General features: G+C 30.3%; 1 pseudogene across 1 annotated transcript; it reads right to left on the reverse strand.

Annotated features, from left to right (window-relative positions):
• Positions 1–4,100: 4,100 nt before the first annotated feature.
• On the reverse strand, positions 4,101–18,376 carry LOC149492030 (26S proteasome regulatory subunit RPN13-like; annotated as a pseudogene). The gene is made up of 14 exons (XR_016319169.1): positions 18,280–18,376; positions 15,573–15,622; positions 14,393–14,496; positions 14,204–14,252; positions 12,202–12,240; positions 12,033–12,107; positions 11,870–11,936; positions 10,022–10,103; positions 6,497–6,631; positions 6,371–6,393; positions 5,537–5,631; positions 5,384–5,460; positions 5,242–5,296; positions 4,101–4,570 (listed from the first exon to the last, which is right to left on the reverse strand). The product of XR_016319169.1 is annotated as a 26S proteasome regulatory subunit RPN13-like (transcript).
• Positions 18,377–23,310: the final 4,934 nt, after the last annotated feature.

A 23,310-nucleotide genomic window follows, 5' to 3' on the forward strand; every position in this document is an offset into this window, starting at 1 on the left:
TTTAGGGCTGATGCAGCAAAAAAGCCACTATCAGGCCTGCAACGGGACGGGCTCACTTTTACAGAATCGGACCGGGTGATATACAAAATGAGGTGGTGCACCAGAAAGTGTGATGGGCAAACCCGATGCATTTTTTGGGCCCAATTTCATCGCGAAACGCCTGGTAACCTGAAAAGGTAAAAGTGGTTAAACACATCAATAATATTAGCCATGGACCATCGGTCCAAAAACCAGGATGATCGAGAACCCAGATCCAGTTTTATGTAAAAAAACGATGTATCATCACTGAACCTTTTAGGAGTAAAATTTAAGCGTCTACAATAACCCATCTTTTTTTCATTCTTCTTCTTCTCATTTCACACATTGGCAGTAGGAATTAATTTTGGAAGAGATAGAGATTAGATTATATATAATAATATATTCAATTCAAACAAACTTAGCTAGTTTTTAGAATTCTAGTTGGATTAGATGGCATGATTAGAGTAGATTATAGGTTTTGAAAATTACCAATTATCAGTATTATATATTAAATTGAAAAATTGAAAAATTAAGTTGGCCAATCAAAATACAGAAAAGTAAGAAAAAAATCTCAAATTTTTAAAAAAAAAAAAAAAAAAAGAAAAATATAGTGCTGAACAAAGAGAACATCTTAAATTTTCTCATTGTTTTAGCTGTCATTTATATATATAGATTACATTAAATATTTTAATGTTTTAATATAATTGTGGAGTTACTAAGGTGTAAAAAAGAACATATAATATAACAATAAGATAATAAATTTAGGAAAGTTAAGAAATTATGAACTTTTAATCTAATATTAAAAATACGCTTTCTAAAAGAGTATCTTCTCAAAAAAAAAAAAAAAAAAAAAGCTTTATAAAAAGAGTAAAGTAGGCGATCATAAAAAAAATAGAAAAATTTTTGCAGCTTAAATAATTAAATGAAGCGAGAATGAACTTCTCGACTCATTGAATAACAAAAAAATAACACAAACAACCCAAGTAATCACATGAATGAGCCTAATATTGTAAAATGAATACACTTTCATGCAATCAAGCATCGACAAATACCAACACCCATAACTAATATGCATCTGCAAGCAATTATAAGACGTGAATATTGGTAAATGGAGTTAATTAATCCTCCGATGAGCCGGTCCACACTCATAACTCGTCCTATCATATATGTGTACTAATGAAAATTTTAACATGAATATTTAGTCACTTCCCGCTACCTAATTAAAACAACTTGCTTCTTGTTGTTGGAGTGCGCTACCCTTCAAGTCAAAATAGTGGTTAGGTGATATTCCATATCAATTGTTATGCATTATAAATGTTTTGTATATCTAAACATTACATCATGTTTCATTACTGCTCAGCAAACATAAAATAGTATCATTCCAAAATTTGGAAAAAAATAATAAAATTTACTCTCTTTATTCTGTTACTTTACAAAAAAAAAAAAAAAAAAAAAACATAAAAAGTAAAGTGGTTGAAGAAGTGGTTAAACATAAATTTTTGCTTTTTTTGGTCTATAATATCTCTAATCAATATTAAATTACACAATCAATGATGAGGAAGCCAAGTCGCTAGCAGTCTTCCAAAGGCACATTTATTAGCCAAATTTTTTGAGGACCATCATGGACCCACCTTCTTCATGTCCTCAATCCAAAAAAAAAGGACACTCAATTTGCTCGGTAAAATAAAAAATTGTGCCTATAATATAATGGGGTGTAACGTTGACATATACCTCATTATTTTAAAACTGAGGTCCAATAATGTAAACATGTGGCCTTTTAAAGAAAAAATGAAAAATACAAAATAGTAATGATGCTGACATCCATAAAGTAGAGCACACTCCTAAGGAATAGTATACAAATATAGTCTTAGTATAAATCGGTCAATTTGTTCACTAAAAATAAAATTTTTGCCCATATTAGCAAGGGCTAATCTCTGCATAAAGATAATTTTGCAAAAGTAGAGTGCAACAATACAAACCTGTTACTATTTTATGCTGACCTCCAAAAAAAACATACTCGTACTCGTGCTTCATGCGTAAATTAGTACACTTTTTGTTTAACACAATATGGAATGCAATTTAAACACACAATCAATCATGAGTACAACTTAATTAACAAAGAATCACTTTAAATTTGTTGGAAAAAAAAATTCAAATTTGTACCCAAATTAAAGTGTGATATGGAGATATAGACTTTTTTTTATAGATAGGATAAAATAATTGAAATGTGTGGTCATATTATGAATATACGTACCCTTGTTTGTGTTCAAATTCATAAATTCAAGCACGTTTCTATCAAACTGCACATAAATATAGTCATTAATCATGCTTTGAAAACAGAATCATTAATTATCCATTCACCTTTTATATGCCACTATACTTATTGAGCCAAAAAAAAAAGGTAACTAATAGAGATTATTCAAGGGCAATTTGAACTCTCTTTTGCATCCTTCTCAAAATTTTTATTTAGAGTAAATTCTCTATACAAAATAAATACCCTAACACCAAGGGTGTGCATTAATCGAGTTGGGATGGGAATTAAATAATTTTCAGTCTCATCCCAAAATATCAGGACATAAAAAATACACTCATAATTTCGTCCCAATAGATATGTATTCTCATCCGATCCTATCCCATTTTTTTGGGACAGGACAGAACGAGAATTCGGTTTTATAAAACAGAACAGAATGGGTCAAGTCAAAAATCAATTAGGATTTTCCGTAGTTTTACTAAATTATTTTAACTCAAATTTATATAAATGAATTTTATTTGATTGTAATTGATGAATACAGTAATTTTTTTGGGGTTAAAAAAATAAATCAAATAATTAATTCAATCATTGATGATCTACTACCAAGTTATAATAGAAGATTTTTAAGTAGTTTTTTTCTAGTTAATAAAAGCATTAAATATAATAAAATAAAATAATGCAAAAACTATATATAATTTAACTTTACATCTATTTTATGAATTTTAACTCATCATTTGTCACTGTTGTCTTTAAGCTAACTTAAATATACTTAATTTAATCATGAATATCATCTGAAAAATAAATAATGATAGCATTAAGCATAACCAATAATCTGGTTAATTTTCGAAGTTAATATTCTCTCCTGTATTGATTAATATTTTCATTTTTTCTTTAATAGAAAAAATTTATTCAAAAAGAGTTACTTAACACATATTATGGAATAACAGTGGAAAAACCTATGTTGAAAAATATATTTAATTACTTGATTTATTTTATATTTTAAAGGATACATATTATTTTTTTATTATTATTACATTATTTTTTTTATTATTATTACTTTAGCAGTAATTGGTATTATAAAAAAACTAAAATAAATTGAATAAAATTATTTTTATAACATAATTTGAAATTCATTAAAAAATAAAATTTAAAAAGAAAAAATTGAACGAAATTCTCAATTTTCAGGACGGGATGAACTAGAAGGGGACAGAATTTAAATCAGTACGAGTAAGTATCAAAGAACCAGTCATGTCTCATAATTACTTTCAAAATAGAATTCGAGACGAGACTATTAAATTAATATTGAATTTTTCTCGGCGATAAAAAATTCAAAACGATTTTTAGGAACGGTTCGGAATTTCCGTAGTCCCATGCACTCCCCTACCTAACGTTATGTTTAGGAAGTGGTGGAAGAAAATAAGAGGGAAGAGAAAATAAAAAAAGATTGTATTGTTTGTTTCCTTTTTATTTTTCACCCTATATTTGGATGGAAAGAAAATAAAATGAGAAATAAATTATTATTAATTGAAGTTTACAATTTACCCTTTACAAAAAAATAATAAATCAAGAGAGAATTGTATAACAAAACGAAGAGAATCTTGCACAATCAAAATTACATTAGTACAAACCCACCAGTAGGATACGCACAAATATAGCAAATACATACAAATTATTTTATATTATAATTCATCAAAAATCATGACTATTAGGGGGTCAGTTTTGTAATTTCCGCTAACATAGTCCGATTCTCCTCGAATTGCCAAATTCTCTCCGTTTTGCCAAAGACAACTATTACCCTTAATCATTTCTTGCCAAACTCACACCCACGATGTAAGAGCAATTAAAAAGAATAATGCAACAATGTCATTTAATACAATGAGTTGAGGACTGCAAAATACTACGATAGTTTTCAAAAAAAAAAAAAAAATGATGAGTCATTGCTCAGTGTAACCATTAGTCACAAATTTAAAGCAAAAAAAAAAAAAAAAAAAAAAAAAAAGCGCTTTTCCTTTTCTTGCTACTGTTTCATCTTCCACTGCCATTGGAATATGAAATTTTTGAAAAAAATAGTAATGGAAACAAAAGATCAGGCAGAAAGTATATATTTCTGTAATAAATATGACCATGAGAAATACACAACAGGGTTTGCAGCAAACCGCCTCCACTAACTGCTTTCATCCATGGGCTCATTTCGATCACAAGATTGAGATGTTAAATCTTTGTCATCTTGTCTTGATTCCTCAGAAACTTTAGAAACTGAATCTTCAAGTGCCTCTAGAAAAGACACAACAGTGAACTTGTCTGCAATGTCAGGGAAAGAACATAACATTTAATCGCAGCATCTTCACTCATAAACTAATAAAAGGTTAATGATCAAATAAATCCAAAACTTCAATCAAGTAGTCCAATGTCGTAACATTAATTTTGTGCCAATTATGTAAACTAACAATAATATTTTGTCAGTACAGTTTGCAAGAGCATATAAGGAATTTGCATAAATATTATGACAGGTACAAGTAGCACAAAAAGAGGTATAAGTGCAATAAGCAGTGCAAGGTTTTAATTTGAATTTATTTGGTAATACTCCCTTTGATAAAAGCTCTATTTTTTACTTTTAACTTTTGCTGGATGGTTATTTAAAACCTTAAGTGGCCAAAAGGTAGAATTAGCCTGATATTAGGAAATTTTATTTTTGTTTCCCTTTCGTTTTTTAATTCTCTATATCAGAAATTTCTTTCACCATATATTCATTCCTATATTGTTTCAAGGGACAAAATTTCATCAAGCATTCACACAAAGCTCTCTAAAGCTGAAGTAATTGACCCCTTGTAATATTTCCGATCATACTTCCGAAGAATTAACTAGACTTTCAATCCAAGTAATATGAACATGTGAAAGATCATCAAACCAGACATAGCAAAAGCAAAGGAGAATAACAAGGGTAGAGACTTCTGGAGTTTGAGACCACTTACATTTACTGGGGTCAATACCAAATTGAGACAAGTCTACCTGTCCAGTTTTAAGTACCTAAAAACAAAGAGAAAAGTACACCTTACTAAATTAGCCGGCACCTAAAAATAAAATAAACATAAGGTCAGGATTCCAATTTCTCACATAAGTAAAAGAATCCACTTGTTGACGGAAAGGTGGGCTCTGCAGCAATTCCAAAATATCCTCTGGGTCCACCGACCCTGCACCGTCAATTTTCTCAGGAACACACAAATATGAAAGATAAAGATGAAATCTCAAACAGAAGGCTATTTCTACCTCAGGTAAATATGATGCTAATCTTTCTTGCAATGGCAATGTGTCCATCAATGGAATTATTAAATCAGGCTTCAGGATATCTCCTAATCCCAATCCTACACAAAAAAAAAGAAACTCACAGGAAAGCAGGATGAGATAATACATACAGAAGTATGCCACATACCTTCTGTAAGAATAATTAAATAAATAGTTATTTTAACAGGTTCAGATTCAATATAACTTGACAGAAAACTTTTGATAATTATTTAAACAATAATTTATAATTTCCACACCACAACATGGATAGGAAAATTAAAAGACAATCAAGGAACTTAGGCACAGGGCACAAAGCATTAGTGAAATCAGGCACACATTTCACAACTCGAAATAACATGTATAGCAAGTTAAACTATATATATCAAAAAAGGAATAATCTATATATATCAAAAAAGGAATAATAAGAAAAGGCGTAGAAGTTAGGCAAAACATTTCATTCATTGCAACTTGCACCTCAGTCGCACTTAATTCAATCATATAAGCCCAAAACCAGAACAACAAAATGAGAAATAAGGAAAATAACACTAATGCGATCGATGTCTAGAATTATTTCTTGGGGAGCTCTCGACAAAAAGTTTTTTTTTTTTTTTTTGGGAAATACTGACAGAGAATTTAGAGCTTAAATATGCAAAATAAACAATAATTCACTATACCTTTTGATTCTAAAATAGAATATAATCCATAGGTGATAAATGGAAATATAGTTACAGGAACAACATTTAAAATACATCAGTCATCACTAAATGTTTCAAACTTCCTTCAGCCTATTGCATATACAATAAAATGTCGAGTGATTACCTCCATCTGGATCCCAGCACTACCTGCAACAAGTATCATCATATATAACGAGTCAAAGATTAAACTGTGCTACAAAGAGATTGGGGGAGAGAGAGAAAGTAAGAGCTAGAGGTGTTAAAATGCAACCTATGAGAAGAAATACCTCCATGACTAATATTACTCAAGATCCTTTGTAAATCTTCCAATTTAACAGGTCCTGATGAAGAGGATACATCACTAATCACTTCTGCACCTAAATTTGGTACAATTAAGTTACCAGCCCTGACAGTTGTGAAATGAATACAATCAGAATAAAATAATGAGTGTCAAATATCAATTTCAACTCAACAAGAAAAAAGACACAACCAAAAAAGCTAAATATTTTTTTAAGGTACATTGATCGGATATTCTTAAAGGGGAGGACTGCATGGGATTAGAACCTTTAACCTTCTGCATACAATGTAATCACTTACTGAAGTGATGTTAGGATAGCAAGTACGAGTTGCATGGGAAGTTAAACATTTAAAAGATACTCCCTCGGTCCATAAATAGTGGTTCATAATGTTTTGACATGGAGATAAGAAAAGTCATTTAGAAATACATTTTTTGAGTTCATCTATGTTACCCTTATTAATATTTTGAAGAGATCAGCACAAACACAAAATTGGACCATCCTTATTAATATTTTAACATTTGATGAGACTCATTTGAGGAGTTATTAGTGATAAATAATATTTTTCCTTATTGACTTTAACTTAAAAGAGATATCGGACCATCCCTTTTGGAGTTCTCGAGAAGTAAATAAGACTATCATCTGTAGAATATGGGAGTATAAGTAAAAAAAGACATCAAAGAATTGATACCTCAAAATTCTGAGTTAGGTGGTCTTACTCACAGTGTCTTATGCCAGCCTAGATATTTTCAATCCTGATATTTGAAAATTGACTCTTTTCTCTTTCTCTCTCTTTTTCATGTTTTCTTCTTTACTTATCCAAAAAAAAAAAAAAAAATACTAATAATGACTACAATGAAAATACTTGCTACCACCACCCTCACCAATCTAAATGCATAACACAAAACAAAAAGTGAAAATTATAAGAAAAATCCTCATTTCAACACAAAAATAAAAATTTCCCATAAATCTTCTTCTCGTATGACAAATCAAATATTCTAATAACTTTCCCCTTTATGTCGTTGAGTCCCCAAATATCTTTATATATATGTCTCCATTCATATCTGAATTATATAAACTTCTTGATCAAGTGCAGCACAACAATCAAACATTTTAGGCCTCCCATAGTTTGCATTCCCATTTCTTGGAAATTTACTTCCTAAGCAGCACTTGTTTGGGGGAGTTAATTCCAAGGAAGGTCCATTTCTTTGTCTTTTCTCCAACATTTTTTTCCTTGAAATTGTATTAATTCGCCAGTAAATCTTGAATCTTACGATCTAAAATACAGGTGACAGCCTAGCGGAAAAACAACTAATAACTTATGTTCAACCTATTTTCCATCTCAAGAAATTCAACTTCCTTTCAACTTCCCCCTACCGCACTAGGCCTTCTATACAACTAAAGTAAGTTCAGTTGCCAAGGCTTCCCCTTGACATTGTAATTCAGGCCAAAGCAAAACAACACACTATTAGACCTACATCCGAAAAGCCCACTGCATAACGTTATTGGGACCGAAACAATGTTTTCCATATAATACATGTAACAAGAAAATTCTCTTGCCAAAAGCTCTAAACAAACTGTTATAACATACCTAAAATAATGAATAAGCAAAAAACAACCAAGGGGCAATTGCTAAGATTGATTCTACTTGCATTCCAAATTCCCTCAGTACATGGGTGTTGTTCCAATGTCATAGTGGACATGCACCAGCCAAAAGGCTACTTCACCAACCTCCTCTTTCCCTTTCTATTAGAGCTAGGTAACAAAGTCTTTGACATTATATACCATGTTAGATGCATTGTTTAATGTATTTTTATGTCAATGAAAGATCCTTTTTAGAATATTTATTATGCGTTGATGTCCTTTCTATGCATAGACATTTTATTTTTATTGAATTTGATAATCTATATCAATTTCACAATTTGATTCGATTCACAATCAATTCACAAAATGGGAATTTTGGTTTTTGATTCCAATCACGATTTAACAACAATTGTGAAATGTAATAAAACTAGCGACTTAATATTTTGCAATAATACGTCATTGGTGTCTAGACTTTTTGCACAATTAAGCGTCTCAATTACAAATTTTATTTTTGTTTAGGTGCATTTAGCAAGACTTGCAGGATAAAAATACGCCAGTTTACCCCAATAAAGTACTACTACATCGCCTCCACTCCATTCATCTCTTTCACTTTCTACCTCACTCAATGTTTCTTCATAAAAATTTCAATTTTCAACCTCTGGCGCTAAATAAAATAAATTTACTCCCAATTCAAATTGAAACCCTAATCACCATAAATATGTTATTATAAATTGCCACCTATTTCTCATACACGTCTCAATGTATCCAATATATTGGCTAGTTTGGTTGCCAAAGAATGTCAAGGAAAGAGAGAGAGAGAGAGAGAGAGAGAGGAGAGAGAGAGAGAGAGAGAGAGAAGGCCTTTTTTAGTCGCAAGACAATCAAGAGAAAGGAACAAAAATAAAACAAGTTAACAGAGATGGAGAAGAAATGAAATTTTGTAGAGAAGGCATTTGAGGAAAGGAAAAATTAGAAACTAAAGGTAAATGGTCAGCATATTTGGTCAATTGCACCTCATTAGATAAATTTGCCCATTCAGTAAGAGAAAAGGTTTTTTTGGTTGCGAGAGAATAAAGGATAAGGAACAAAAATAAAAAAGTTAATAGAGATGGAGGAGAAATGAATTTTTTGTAGAGAAAAGGCATTTGAGGAAATGAAACAGTTTAGAAACTAAGATAATTGATGAGCAAATTTGATCAATTCCACCTCATTAGAATAAAGTTGTCGATTCAGCCACTTGATTCCATAAAAAACAGTTTAGAAACTAAAAGAGTAATATCGAAAAAGTACAGAATCTTGTTATATGCCTAACGAGCACAAAAATTCAATCTTTTCACATATTCTTCACTTTCAGTCAATCAATTTTAGATTTTTTTTCTTTTTCATTTAGTATGATTTGAGACATTGCTAACAATTTTAGCTAGTTGACAAAACAATAGATGAGAATAATAATAAACCAAGGAAGCATAATCAGGAATGCTACCATAACAACACCTAAGAGCGAGAAAATGGACTTAGAAATCTTAATAAACACATAAAATTCCAAAATATTAAAGTGTAACCATTAAACTGACCAACAACAGACTGCTTTAAAGATTTTGGAGTCACACACATTCCATGAAGACATCAAGAGGCTGTACAAAAGATCATTTCAGACTTAAACCATCCTACCTTTATTTTTAAATCTGTCATCCAGAAAATGATTTATCTATATATTCAGACATTCGAACTGCATTCAAGATAATCACAAAAAATTCAGATAATATAACATTACAATTTCGCTAGCAAACTGATAAGCTGAACTTCACAAATGAAATTGATTAGCAGGGGACTGCCTTTTTTTGAGAGAGGGGAACGTGGTGCCAATGGTTCAGATTTCAAAGTGGAATTTCTGTGATAGATAACATATAACATACCTAGATGAGATATCATCTTCAATAATATCTTCAGAGACTTGTAAAGGAGCAGAAGCATCAGGCTCATCCTCACCAAGAAACTCTGCCAAACAGAGAGATTATTTAGTTTTATTTCTTTTCTAGATAAGTTAAAAGAAATGTTATTAAAACGCACCAAGACAGTACAAATCCAGCAGTTTATATACATAGACTGGAAAAAGTATTTTGCAATACAGAAACCAATAAAACATACAACCAATTTATCAACAAAATTGTGCATACCGATTACTACACCAACATCTCAAAACTCTAACAACCAATATGCAAGTTTGTTTCTTTCCGTCCAGCTGAGCATAAATTAATGAGAGGGAAACAGACCAAGATCCTTTGCATAAAAGAAAAGTTATTAAATATGATATTGTACAAAATCTTTAGTTAGCTTCTCTCATCTATATCTTTCATAATTGTAAACTCCAAAAAGACATAGACATACATATTTAAAACTTCAATCCATTTAAATATATAATATATATACTTCACTAGAGAAATCTTAATATTACATGATGATAAATATCATAGATAGCATTACAATAAAAATATTGTTCGACAGTGATATATACAGAAAGGTGCAGAGTATATAGTTCCATAATTTGAAGAGAGAGGTGGTGCCTTTTGAGTGAAAAATGAAACATAGATCAGTTTAAACATTATCACATTATACCGTATACAAGTATGAGCACATATTAAATTAACTGTGATATTACTACTCAATCCCAAACAACTAATTAGTTCCACAATCTTGCAATATAGTAGATGTGATGATAATTCTTTGACACTTTGATTTGATGATATGTCCCATATTTGGATAATTTATTTATTATCTTGTGTGCTCGTATTCTTGTATTTGTCCACTAAAAAAATTGACTTCATAACAAATTTAAACATGAAAAAGGAAATTAATATTTTTTTTTCTCAAGTAGAGTATTCTGTAGGAAATATTGTGACTTGGTGAACAATTGAACTAGAAAAATTTAAGGTAGAAAAAAAAAGTAACTAAAAGCTAACTAGTGGTGTTGTAACTTTTTCCTTTCAATATTTTCTTTAGCTTACATAAAAATAAAAATAAAAAGAGCTAATACCTATAAAATGGCCACAGAATTCATAAAGAATTGTGTCGCATCACTTTTCTTTTTCTTTTTGAGAAGAGAGTAGAATGTTAGCTGAACATGCATAGAATAGCATGTTTATTATCAACTTGCTTTAACTTCTTGTACACAAATAGGATAGTAATTATATTAACGATATTATAATTATTAAAAAGTCTTCTTTTGTCAAAATGTAATTTTATCATGTCTTAGTCCATTCAAAAAGGTTCACCCTTTGGCCACTTCATATAGATAGATAGATTAAACTAATCTAATATCTCTGTGTTCACCAACTGCATGTATATCTTTCAATCATTAGCACACCCATGAAATGACAAGTTAATTAAAAGGGAGGAACAGAGCAGCCAAGGAAGGGTAACATTCTTAAGAAAGTATGACTAACCAAAAGATAAAAAGACAAAACATCAATGCAAGAGAAGTTGACTCCCTTTGGTTGGGAATGAACACATGCTAAAGTGAGGATGCATGCTTCAAAATGAAATTAGTTAAAGAATAAAGCCCCAAGTTATAAGTAAAGTATTCCTTTGTATAAATTTATTTATACAAAATTGAAAAGAGGCAAAAGCATATGCCAAGATGGATTCATGTGCAAACGCTTGCTTGTGCGCATAATATTAGAAGAAAATGGTTAGCTAGCAAATTCCCAAAAGATATTTAATTAAGTAATGAGAAAAGCCTAAAAAATGAAAAGAAATAAACTCACCTAATGGTCGATTGATATAATAATTGGTAGAGCTACACAACTGCCAATCATCTTCAGTTTTGGGCTCCTGCAAGCAATGCCAATTATTATCTCTAAATGATAGAAGTAATGAGATGTCATAATTACCAATAAAATGGTAAATAAAAACATAAAATGAAGTTACCTGCATCCAAAAGAAAAACTTTCGGTCGTCGGTATTGAACTTCAAGATATAAACCCTTCCCGATGCTTGATTAACCTTATTAAAGCAAGACGATGAAATTGAAGTCAGTTATATCAGTCAAGTAGTGACCAAATTGCAGAAGCTAAAATTCTGAAGATGAAAAGTATACCTTCTCAAAAACTGCCTCATCTGGGAATATAATCTGATCCTATTTATAGTCTAGTGTCAAAGAAACAAAAAAGCAAGAGTATTCTAACCACAAAAGGAAATATACACAAATGATAAAACTAATAATAAATAGAAAATGGTAGCAAATAAAAGAAATTCACAAACAAAAAGTTAAAGCAATGGGTACTTATAGATTGTTAAATAAAAGTAAGAAAATTGCAATAGAAGCAAAAAAGAAAAACAATCACATTCCAGCTGACAAATTGAAAAAAGTGAGGAGAGGGAAGATTCAAACCATCAGACACCATGCATTTGCAATTCCAGAATTACCAGAACTTTAAAAGACCTAGTCTAAATGGCATACCCTCAAACACAGGCATGCAGTAGATAAGATAGGAAAATCTAGTGACTATTTATGAGCAACCTAAAAAATAAAATATATTTATCAACATTCTGGTGTTGTATGGAACAATCTAACATCTAAATAAGGTTGACATTCTATGCTTGATATTACAAAGTTGCCATAATTCAATTTTAGAAAAAATGACAACTATTATCTAACTTCTGAAAAGGCAACTGCCCAAAATAGAATAGTATGCACTTGATATAAGACCAAACATATCTCAAACCATTACCTCTTTGCTACTACTAAGAGACAAGGTACAACCCCCGCCACCCCACAAACAAATGGAGAAAAAAAATTGGAAAGGTATATAAAGGTAAAAATAGGAAAAGATTTTATCCCAAGGTCGAGGCTATTAAAGAATTGCAAACATTGCTATGCACCAAATAACACACAGGAAGTGTTGTTGTGGACAATCTCTCATGCCCAGGAGTTAACATTGTGCTTAAAATGCACAAGCTCATAAAAGTATGAGCAAACACATTGCTAACCCAGCATCCAAGGTGTTCTCCAATGGCAAGAGTACAGAAGCATGATAATATGCCCAAATTCATTAAAGCATCAGAAAGCATTGAAATTGTGATAGCTCCAAGATATAGTTGCTCACTTTTAACTCTACGGAGGAAACAAAACAAAGATCAACATGAAATAGATCCACGTGGAGTTAGTTAGGAGGATGAGCTAAAAGACAAAAGAAATAAAAAAACCTTGAAAGAAAATGGTCTCTTGAAACATATTGATGACCTACCAGACATTACTAATATAAGTAGTCAAAGGGTTTTCTTTTCAACTCAAGTCAACAATTGTGGAGATGGAAGGACATTTATAATCATTGATCAAAGAAGAAGAACATTGCTGTAGTGCAATAAAAAATTGACAAAGAACAACTAGTGATCACTAAAGACGAGGGATTAAAGCAAGAGCACTCAATCTCCAGTATCCTCCTGCCCCCAAAGTTGGGATTTGTTCACAACTTTTATTTTTCTAATAAGCATTCCCAGAGTTGAAAATTAAAATAATGAATTTTAGATTTCTGTAACTCATTCAATAATGTTCCATTCTCTCTCACACCCACATGCACGTGCACAAAAGCAGGCATACTTAATTTTGGTGAACTAAAAATTTTTGAAGTTTGAAAAACTAAGAAACTCGATCACCACTTCAATCTCCAATATTTAAGGCATGCACATGAAAAGAAAAACGAAATGGACAAATGCTCAAGGGTGCCCACTGTCACATACTAACAGTATCTTATTTTTTTCATTGCACTTCTAAGCATCCACAATAATGATAAACAAAAGAGTAATATACATTAAATCTGAAAATATAGTTTTTTCCTATCATGACTCGTTTCGGCGCTGATGAAACCATTTTTAGAACGGAAATACCACTAGTCTGGGTTAATTGATTATGTTGATCATTATCTACGAAAACAATCAGATGAAATTTATGTGCATGCAAAGGTGCAGTTAAAAGCCAATGTAATTTAACCCATGCTTTAGACATGTAAATCAGCAAATGAAATAAATTTTTGGTTTTCAGCCAATTTATGTAACTAGAGAAATTGAAGTGAATATGTAACCCTTCCTGACAAGGATACATCTTCTACAACATTCCGATCTCGATCAAGCCACTGAAATGGACCAATCCTCCTCGCCCTGACAAAATGTAGGTTTTACAAACAAATATAAATGATGCGATAAACAAAAATTCAAAATTCACCTTCATTAATTTTGAAATAAAATTGGAATTATTAAGGCATGAATTCTAAGCCAAAGAATGGAAGGACAAATAGAGTACCCTTGCTATGCGAACAAGTCCTTTACGTGTATCAGGGACAACCTTTTTACCATCAAAAAACATTTTACCAGCACGAAACTCCAACATAATTTCCTGCAAATTCATAACTCAAAATCAGAGGAATTAGAATAGACTCAGAAATATAGAAATATATTCATTTAAACATACATGCTCATAATTAGGCATGGAAGATAATTAATCATTAATCATGAACATTAAATTTCAAATATTGGAATTATAGGTCTATCTGCCTATCTATCCATACTAACCCAGCTTCACTTACTTCCCCTTCCATTGCTAGAATTTAACACATATACTCCATTTGATTGCTGCTATGCTTGAAGCAATAGACCCTAGGATGCTCTTTCCTAGCTTTAATTTCTTGTTTAACCGAAATTAGATTCATATCAAAATCACATCATCAAAAAATAGTATGCAGTAATATACCCTCATATATGCTTTATCATTCAAAACCCGAAAAACTCCACACAATTATGCAACTTCCCTTGCTCCAATTAACTATCTAGAAAAACAGTTAAAAGTCCAAAATCCCTACTGAGAGAAAAATCTTTCCACTTGCCCTCCTCTTTCAAATTTTCAACTCCTTTCAACAGCTTTATTATTTCTCAACTGGACTAAGAGAACACCCACTAACTTTCAAGACTTTTCAACCCTCCATATTGTTCTTGTTCTACTTCAGTGCAAATGTGATTTTTTAGTCTCTCAGTTATAAATTTCTAAACAACTAGAACATCTTTGACACATAAAATCAACCTATATTATCTAACCCTAATTACTCCTCCTTGCTATAGCGCCCATATCCAGAGTTTCAACCCTGGAACTCATGCCAGCAGCTAGACCCACATAATCCTCCATTTTAAAATTCCAATTCCAATTTGACCTCATTGCTTTACCACTTGAAAACCTATGCATACACTTTTGCCACTGTAATCATTATTTGAAGCAATAGCACTAATACAAAAGTTTTACCCCAAGTGTCTATGCATTAGCCCACACATAAGCAAAAGCAGGCAGGATTGAGAATCAAGCTAGACTAAAGATAATTCAAATGAATGTATTATTGTAATTAAAATATTGTGATAAAGCACAAGAGAGAGAGGAAAACCCACTAGTTTAAACTATCAATTTCACTTAGAGACAAAAATTACCTGCATTGCTGGAAAACCTTCAGCCGATGAGGAACCCATAGCTACTCTATCTGAAAACACAAGAACAACAACAACTAAGCCTTTGTTTAGAACAAATAATATCAATCCAAAGCAAAGGAAACTATAATAACAATAATAACACAAGCAAAGAAAAATAGAAGAGATGAAATTGAAAAGTATTGCAATAATAACAATAAAAGAGGAGAAGAAGAAGAAGAAGAAGAAGAAGAAGATAACGAGGATTCAATCGCATAGAAGAGGAAAACAAAACCTTAGGCTATATTTTGTAAGACATCATGAAGTGTAATCTGAACAAGGTTGAAATAGAATGAAATTTGTAATGGAATGTAATGCAATCAACATTCAATTACTATGGTTGTATGGTTTAGAAAAAAATTATGGAATCTAATGACCAATGCATTCCATTCCATTATCATGTTTTGATTTAATTAGTAATATAATCCATAATAAAATGACCACCACCTCCTCACTATCACCACACCACGCACTATAACTAAATGAACTTTCAATCATTTGATGATTTTAATTTGTAAATGAAATATTTAGAAAAAATTAATAATGAGTTGTATTAGTAATTCAACAATTTGAGGGGAACCAATTCCATCATTTAAAAAATTAACTGTAAACAGTTAACATTATTCAATACTATTCAAAGTGTGACCTTGAGAAACAAGACCTTGTAAAGATTTTACCAAGAAGGAAGAAGCCAAAGATTGAAGAGAGATGAAGCCAATGATAGAAACCAAGACAATATCAAGAAGATTTGTAATTAACATTAGAAAGAATATCTGTAAGGGCAGTATGAATTTGTAACATCGAGAAGATCAGCAAGGTCAATATGAATTTCTAACGTTAAGAAAAGATTTGTAATAATTGCTGTTGTGCTCGCAGCAGCTAAAGATGGAAATGATAAAACCTGAAATAGAATCAAGTGGTGACAATAACAATAACCTTTGCTTTTTTCCTCTTTTTATCAAATAATAAATTGTGTATGAAAGAAAATTGAGCTGCCTAGCCAATCTCCAATCATAATGGCTATTGGAATTCTGTAAAGATGATTAAAAATGGTCAGAGAAGAGACTTGAAATTTTCAAAAGCAAAATTCTGCAGAGGAGCGGAGTAAAAATTTAAAAAAGAAATTATCTTTATATAGAAAAGAAACAAGGCTACAATTTTTTTTTTTTTAATTTCATCTAATCCAATTAGCTAATTTTTAGTTCTTCTTCAAAGAATCCATACATGTCAAAAACAATAATATCTATGGTGGAAAACAATCATCAAATGAATTTCTAATTCAAAAATTAAAACCCAGATTCTTAACAAATATAAGGGATCATTTCATGATAACTACAGAATCTTATTAACAACTATTAATAAAATTATTTTATTTCATGAAAATTTTAAAAAAAAGTGCATATATGAGAGAGAGAAAAAGGACATGTTGTTGTAAATACATATCAAAAAACAATATCAGAACAGTAAAAACAAAGCACTAAAGCTTATGTGCTCTTTTCTGACGAAAACTGTGAATATAGCTTCAGGGAATGGAGATTGGAGAAGCAAAAGTATGGTTGTAATTGTAATGAATAAAACATCAAAGAAATTATGCTTTCATTAAATTTCCAATTCCTATTTTATCTAATTACCAAGTAGAGCAGTGTTAGCTACCAAAGAAAAAGCATCTCAACAAAAGAGGGAGTCCTGTGTGGTCCAGCTCAAATCACCACCAGCAAATAGAAGAGCAAGTTATCGTAGTCTAGATGTGTTAGTTTGTTATGGGTTTTAAGTATACGAAATGAGGATGCCTAACCTATCAAAAGTTTGATCAAAATGAAGCATTGCCTATAATTTCATTTCAATAAAGTCCAAATCTAATTCTGATGGCTTGATCAAAATGAGTATGCCGAACATACAAAGAAACATAAAAATGCACAAATTTTGGAAGCAACAACAGTAAATTTCATATTTTTCACAAAAGCATTATTTTTTTACTAACAAGCATAAATTCCCAAGAAGAGGAATTAAAGATGGAGAATTTATGACTGAAGATATAACACTAATCTAGCATGCTAACAACATTGGTACAAAGCACATCAATAACAAAATCGTAATTTCAAACAGGAATTAACTATTATGTGAAATTAAATACAAAAAGGGGGTCAGTCACTACACCTTGTATTATCTAATTCGAAAATTAGATTCAGGCATGTAAGATAAACATGTAAAGTAACTTAGGCCCAATAATATCTATTTTGCTGTCTTTGTATAACTAAAAAACTGCAATACGAAACAAAAGATGACCATTTAAAACTTCAGTTTGAAACAACTTGTTCTATTTTGGTCTGAATTTGAAATATGGGTGGCTGAATTTAAAATTGCTACTATCTTATCATTTGGAGAAAGTTAGGGAGACTGTGTATTTATTGAATGGACTACCACCCCCAATTATAGTCCTACAAGAACCACTACCTCCTACCCCCTAACCCTGTTCTTTGAAATTTTAAAGACAACAAATTGATTTGAAAGAGGGCAGATTGTGAATTACAGGCCCAAAACACAAGAACAACGCACAGGAAAGTTCTCAAAATTTAACGACTACAAACTAGAACCAGCAGCGACCTCAACTAACAAACAATATGGAAGAGAAAATTATTCACAACTCCAAAGGAAAATGTAGTTCAGTTACCTGGTAGCGCTTCAGAGGATCTCTGAGACAAATTGAGCTAGAGCGATTGGAGACTGAATAACAAGCGTGAAAACGGAGTGAAGAAGAAGAAGAAGAAAGAAGAAAGAAGAAGAAGAAGAAATCCGATTGCCAGCTACGTTGATAGACGCGGTGTAGTAGAGATAACCGGATGTTGGCCGTCGGTGGCGGTGGAGGTGGCGGTAGAGATGCTTTCAGTGGTAGAATTTTGATTGGGACTGGTTAGGGTTTAGACACAACGTCGCTTCTCGAGACAGATACAATAATCATACTAAATCGCTCTTGCGATTGGTGAACATTGCCTTAGAAACATATTAAGTGATCATTTTTTTTTTTTTTTTATGAGGGGAGGGGAATATTACGTGATCAATTCAGTTTTTCTTTTTGATAAATTGATCGATTTAGTTATTTATAATTACTCAATCATAAATTAAATTTTATAATAACTTGTATTAATAGGCTGTGTTGCGCTTCAGTATTCGATATAAATACTCTTTATTTTTTACCTAAATATGTTTAATTGATTTTTTTATAACGTCAAAAAATAATAATAAATTATTGAGAAAAAAACAAATACATTAAGTCATTTTTATTTGATATTTTATTACAAGATAATAATACATAGATAAAAACATTAAATTAATATCATAAGCAAAATTTTATGATTAGAATAAGGTACAAAATAATAATAATAATAATAATAATAATAACAACCACAATAAAATGCTACCTCTAAAATTAAGAAGTAAAAGTAATAAGTAAATAAGCTTTTTAACCGAAAATAATAACATTTGGATACATGGGAGGTCCAACGAGCCAAAATGACATACTGGATTGCGCAGCAGGGGCAACCCTTCCATTTAGATAGCGTTCACCAAATTGATTGATAACTTTGTATGGTGAACCTAAAATAATAACAAACCCAATAGTCAAAAAAATAAGATTTTTTTTATGGGGATTTTTTCTGTAGGAATCAAATATGATGATCTATAATAAAGTAGAATTTAATAAGATTCCTAATGGATCTATAATTATAATCTCTAAATAATTGTAATTAAGATATAATTGTAGGTATTACGTTCTATCATAAGATGTACAATGATAATTAAGGAGAAATTATATTTCATTTTTATGTTTTGTACCTAATTAACTATTTTGTCCATATATATTAAGAATTACGTTATTGTATCCATGTAGTTTGTCTCCGTTAAACGAAATTATCTTTTCATTCATTATTTGATATTTAAGTCTTTTAATTGGTGGTGAAATATAGGACTAAATCTATATACATATAAACTAAAAGGGAAAAAGTTACATTTTTTTCTATATTTTGATATAATAAATACTTTGTCATATATTTTTAAAATTAAACTATTGATTCATCTATTTTGGATCACTTAATGACTTAAATCTCAAAAAACAGATGGAAATATAATTTCATTTAACGGAGATAAACTACAAAAATAAAATAATATAGTTTAAAAATATAAGGACAAAATAGTTGTTATGCCAAAATATAGAGATAAAATCATACTTTTTCTAAATTTAAATAATACGTATTATTTTTTTTCTTTTAATTGAATTATTTTAATTATTTTTTAGAATATTATATATATATATATATATATATATATATATGAAATAAAGAGAATATTTCAAACTCTTTCTTCTTTCATTATTCTATTTTTCTTTTTTTAGGAATTTTGAGTTTTATTTTTATTTTTCTATATTAATTGATGATTTAAAAAAATTATTTATTATTTAAAACGTGAAAATTTTCAACTTTTACAAATTGATAAAATGAAAAAAAGAATTCAAAATTTTCTTATCTATATCTATTGATTTTACATCTCTCTTGGTATCTTTTATATATATTTCCTTTTCATTAGGTAATCCTTAAAAAAAATAAGAAGCAGAATTTGTCGAGTTTCAATATCAATAATATGCAGTGGAGTAAGATAATTATAACAAAATAATTATTCCCAACAGAGATCCGTTTAAACGATTAGGACAATAAATTGTTTAGAAAAATATCTCTTTTGCAGATTCTTCAAACTTCAATCTATACGGTTAGGTTGTCGTAAACCATAAGTCGTCCAATTGTCTGGTTTCTAGCAGTATCTACACGAATGGACAATCGAAAAACTCTAAAACTATTTTAGAGAATTGACAGATTAAAGTATATAATGATGCTAGATATCCTACGCTCTATTTTTATTTTTATGGCTATGAACAACTACTGTAGTCTCTAAACTGTCTCTTAAACCTTCTATATTAAAAAAACCTAAGTTATGAATAAATTAATTATAATTATTCATTTGAACTATTTAATAAATAAATTATAATTAAGATATATGTGCCTATTTATTTATTTAAACAATTTAAATAAATAAATCATAATACATATAGTAATAGGATTCTCAATTTAATCAATTATATTTATTTATTTAATTATTTAAATAAATAAATCATAACTAAAATATTAGGTTTATTTAATCTAAAATTTATCTTAATAAATTTTAGACATAAATCAATTAAGTCAATACTTAATAATTTAGGTAAAATTGTAATTAAATATAAATTATAATTCTTATCTATTCTTATGTGCGTGACCATTTTAGATTCCAAATATGTTGGCAAAAAATATAAATTAAATTAGTTAATTAATATTTGAAGGTCAAATACATTGTTTAGTAACATGTTATGACTACCCAAATATTTGAAAAGTCAAAGTGGTTTGACTTAACATTTCAGTCATAATTTATCAATGTAAATAATATTCCTTCATTATTAACGTTCTGATTAGTAATTAGGTATATAGTGTATCTACTTTACTAAATCACGTTAGTTCTCTTAATTTTAGCCACTGATCATTTGAATGAATTTCAAATCTAATTTGCTAATTTCATTCTACATTGCGCAATAATTTCTTTATCAATACTAATAAAGAACAATTAGAACATTTTCCTGATTTATCTAGGGTGATGAATCATCTCTTAATTACACAAGTATCTCTATACAATTCCTACTATGTCTAATAAATCATTGTCTATTATTCATGAATGAATAATATGAATGAAGAATCAAACATAGTCATCCCCATACAAAATAGCTTAGTAATTTCAAGTTAAAGGATCTCGTACACAATTATCACTTGAGTATTCCATAGACACAGGTAACTTTCCATATGAATTTTCATGCAGGTCAATTCAGTGGACTTGTTTAAATAACAAACACCTACATATAGTTCTAGATATCACATATATCTCAGCTTATGAGAACAGCTGTTTCCCTAAGGAAAAAACATAATATGTACCAGTTTCAGTAGCTCTAATCATCGTCCAATAATGAGGAGAAGATTGACTAGGAATATTTAGAGACATTGCTTTAATGCAAAATAAAACTTATAATTATAACCATATTATAGTTTACTTCGCGAAGCAATATTATCTTATGGACTTATCTTTTACTAAAATTCAATTAATAGAATATAAAGATAAATAAATATCTTTTAGTAATAATATAATATTTATTACATGAAATATATATCCAAAATATAACCAATCAAATTGGCTATAGGGCATATAACTAACAGAATTGAGCGTCTTTGTTCAAGCTTCTTTATTTATGTTTCTATTTTTCTTTCCAGTTGATATTGATTATTTAATACTAATTAACCACATCCGTGTTGTACTCATGTTGATTTATGGCAGTCGCATTCATACTCTTTCCACAACAACCATTGCTCATATCCAAAAGGGTCTCATTTGCTTTCTCTCTATTGTTGACAGTCTCTATGTTCATTTGCTTCAATCTATGCAAGCAGCAGGAAAAAGGTTTTTAAGAAGGATTATGATTAATTCTGACTGGTGAAGAATCATTTAGATCCATCACTAGATCATTGGCATAGAGAAGCAGCTGGTGCACTTCTAGTTTATGACATTACAAGGTCAGTCTATGTTTCTACCTATGTTCACATTAGTGCATGCTCTTTTTTCGTTAGGAAACAAGACATTTCAAAATAAGTATATGATTTCCTGCCAACATAAGAGTAAGACATATTAAAGAAAATCGTTAGACCTTCTTATTATCATCATTCTCATTCTGTAAGCTTAGTAAAATTATCAGATTTGAACTTTCATCTTTAGTTTTACCCATTGCAAGTCTTTGTGCCACCCCAGTTCTTTTGGCTATATTAAGAGATTATTTCCTAGTTTATTTTCAAAAATTGATGATTCTAGTTTTAGGTGTGATGTTTGTGAGCTTGCAAAAAGTCATCGTGTATCTTTTTCACCTAGTGCAAATAAATGGTTATACATTCTGATGGGGGTCCATCCAAATTAAACACGTTAGGAGGAGCACGTTGGTTTGTTACTTTTATAGATGATTGTACCAGAATGACTTGGGTGTGTTTGATGAAATTCAAAAGTGAAGTGAATAGCTTGTTTCAAAAGTTTCATAAAATGATTTGCACTCAATATAATGCCAAAGTTGAAGTTTTGCGCAGTGATAATGGAGGAGAGTATTTGAGCCATGAACTCCAACAATACTTAAAAGCACAAGAAGTTATTCATCAAACCACTTGCTATTATACGCCCCAACAGAATGGTGTAGCCGAGAGAAAAAATCGGCATTTATTAGAAGTTGTTCGTGCTTTATTGATAGAGGCTCATATGCCATTGTCTTATTGGGGAGAAGCTTTTACATGTGCAGCATATTTGATCAATCGAGTACTTTCAAGAATAATTAATTTTCAAACACCATCCCAAGCTCTTGCTGAGGCGATTGTTGCTCCAATTGTCCCAAATTTAACTCCTCATGTTTTTGGCTGTGTGGCATATGTACATCTTCACAAACACCAGGGCGATAAGCTAGCTCCTCGTGCATTGCGGTGTGAATTCTTGGGATATGCTATTCTTCAAAAGGGGTATAGATGTTTTCACCCTCCTACTCAGCAATATTTATTACATGGATGTTGTTTTTCATGAGGATTCTATTTATTTTTACTTTGAG

The sequence above is a fragment of the Jatropha curcas genome, unplaced genomic scaffold, assembly GCF_041381405.1.
Source record: "Jatropha curcas cultivar XTBG-Jc1 unplaced genomic scaffold, XTBG_Jcur_1.0 HiC_scaffold_154_pilon, whole genome shotgun sequence".
Classification (NCBI taxonomy): Eukaryota; Viridiplantae; Streptophyta; class Magnoliopsida; order Malpighiales; family Euphorbiaceae; genus Jatropha; species Jatropha curcas.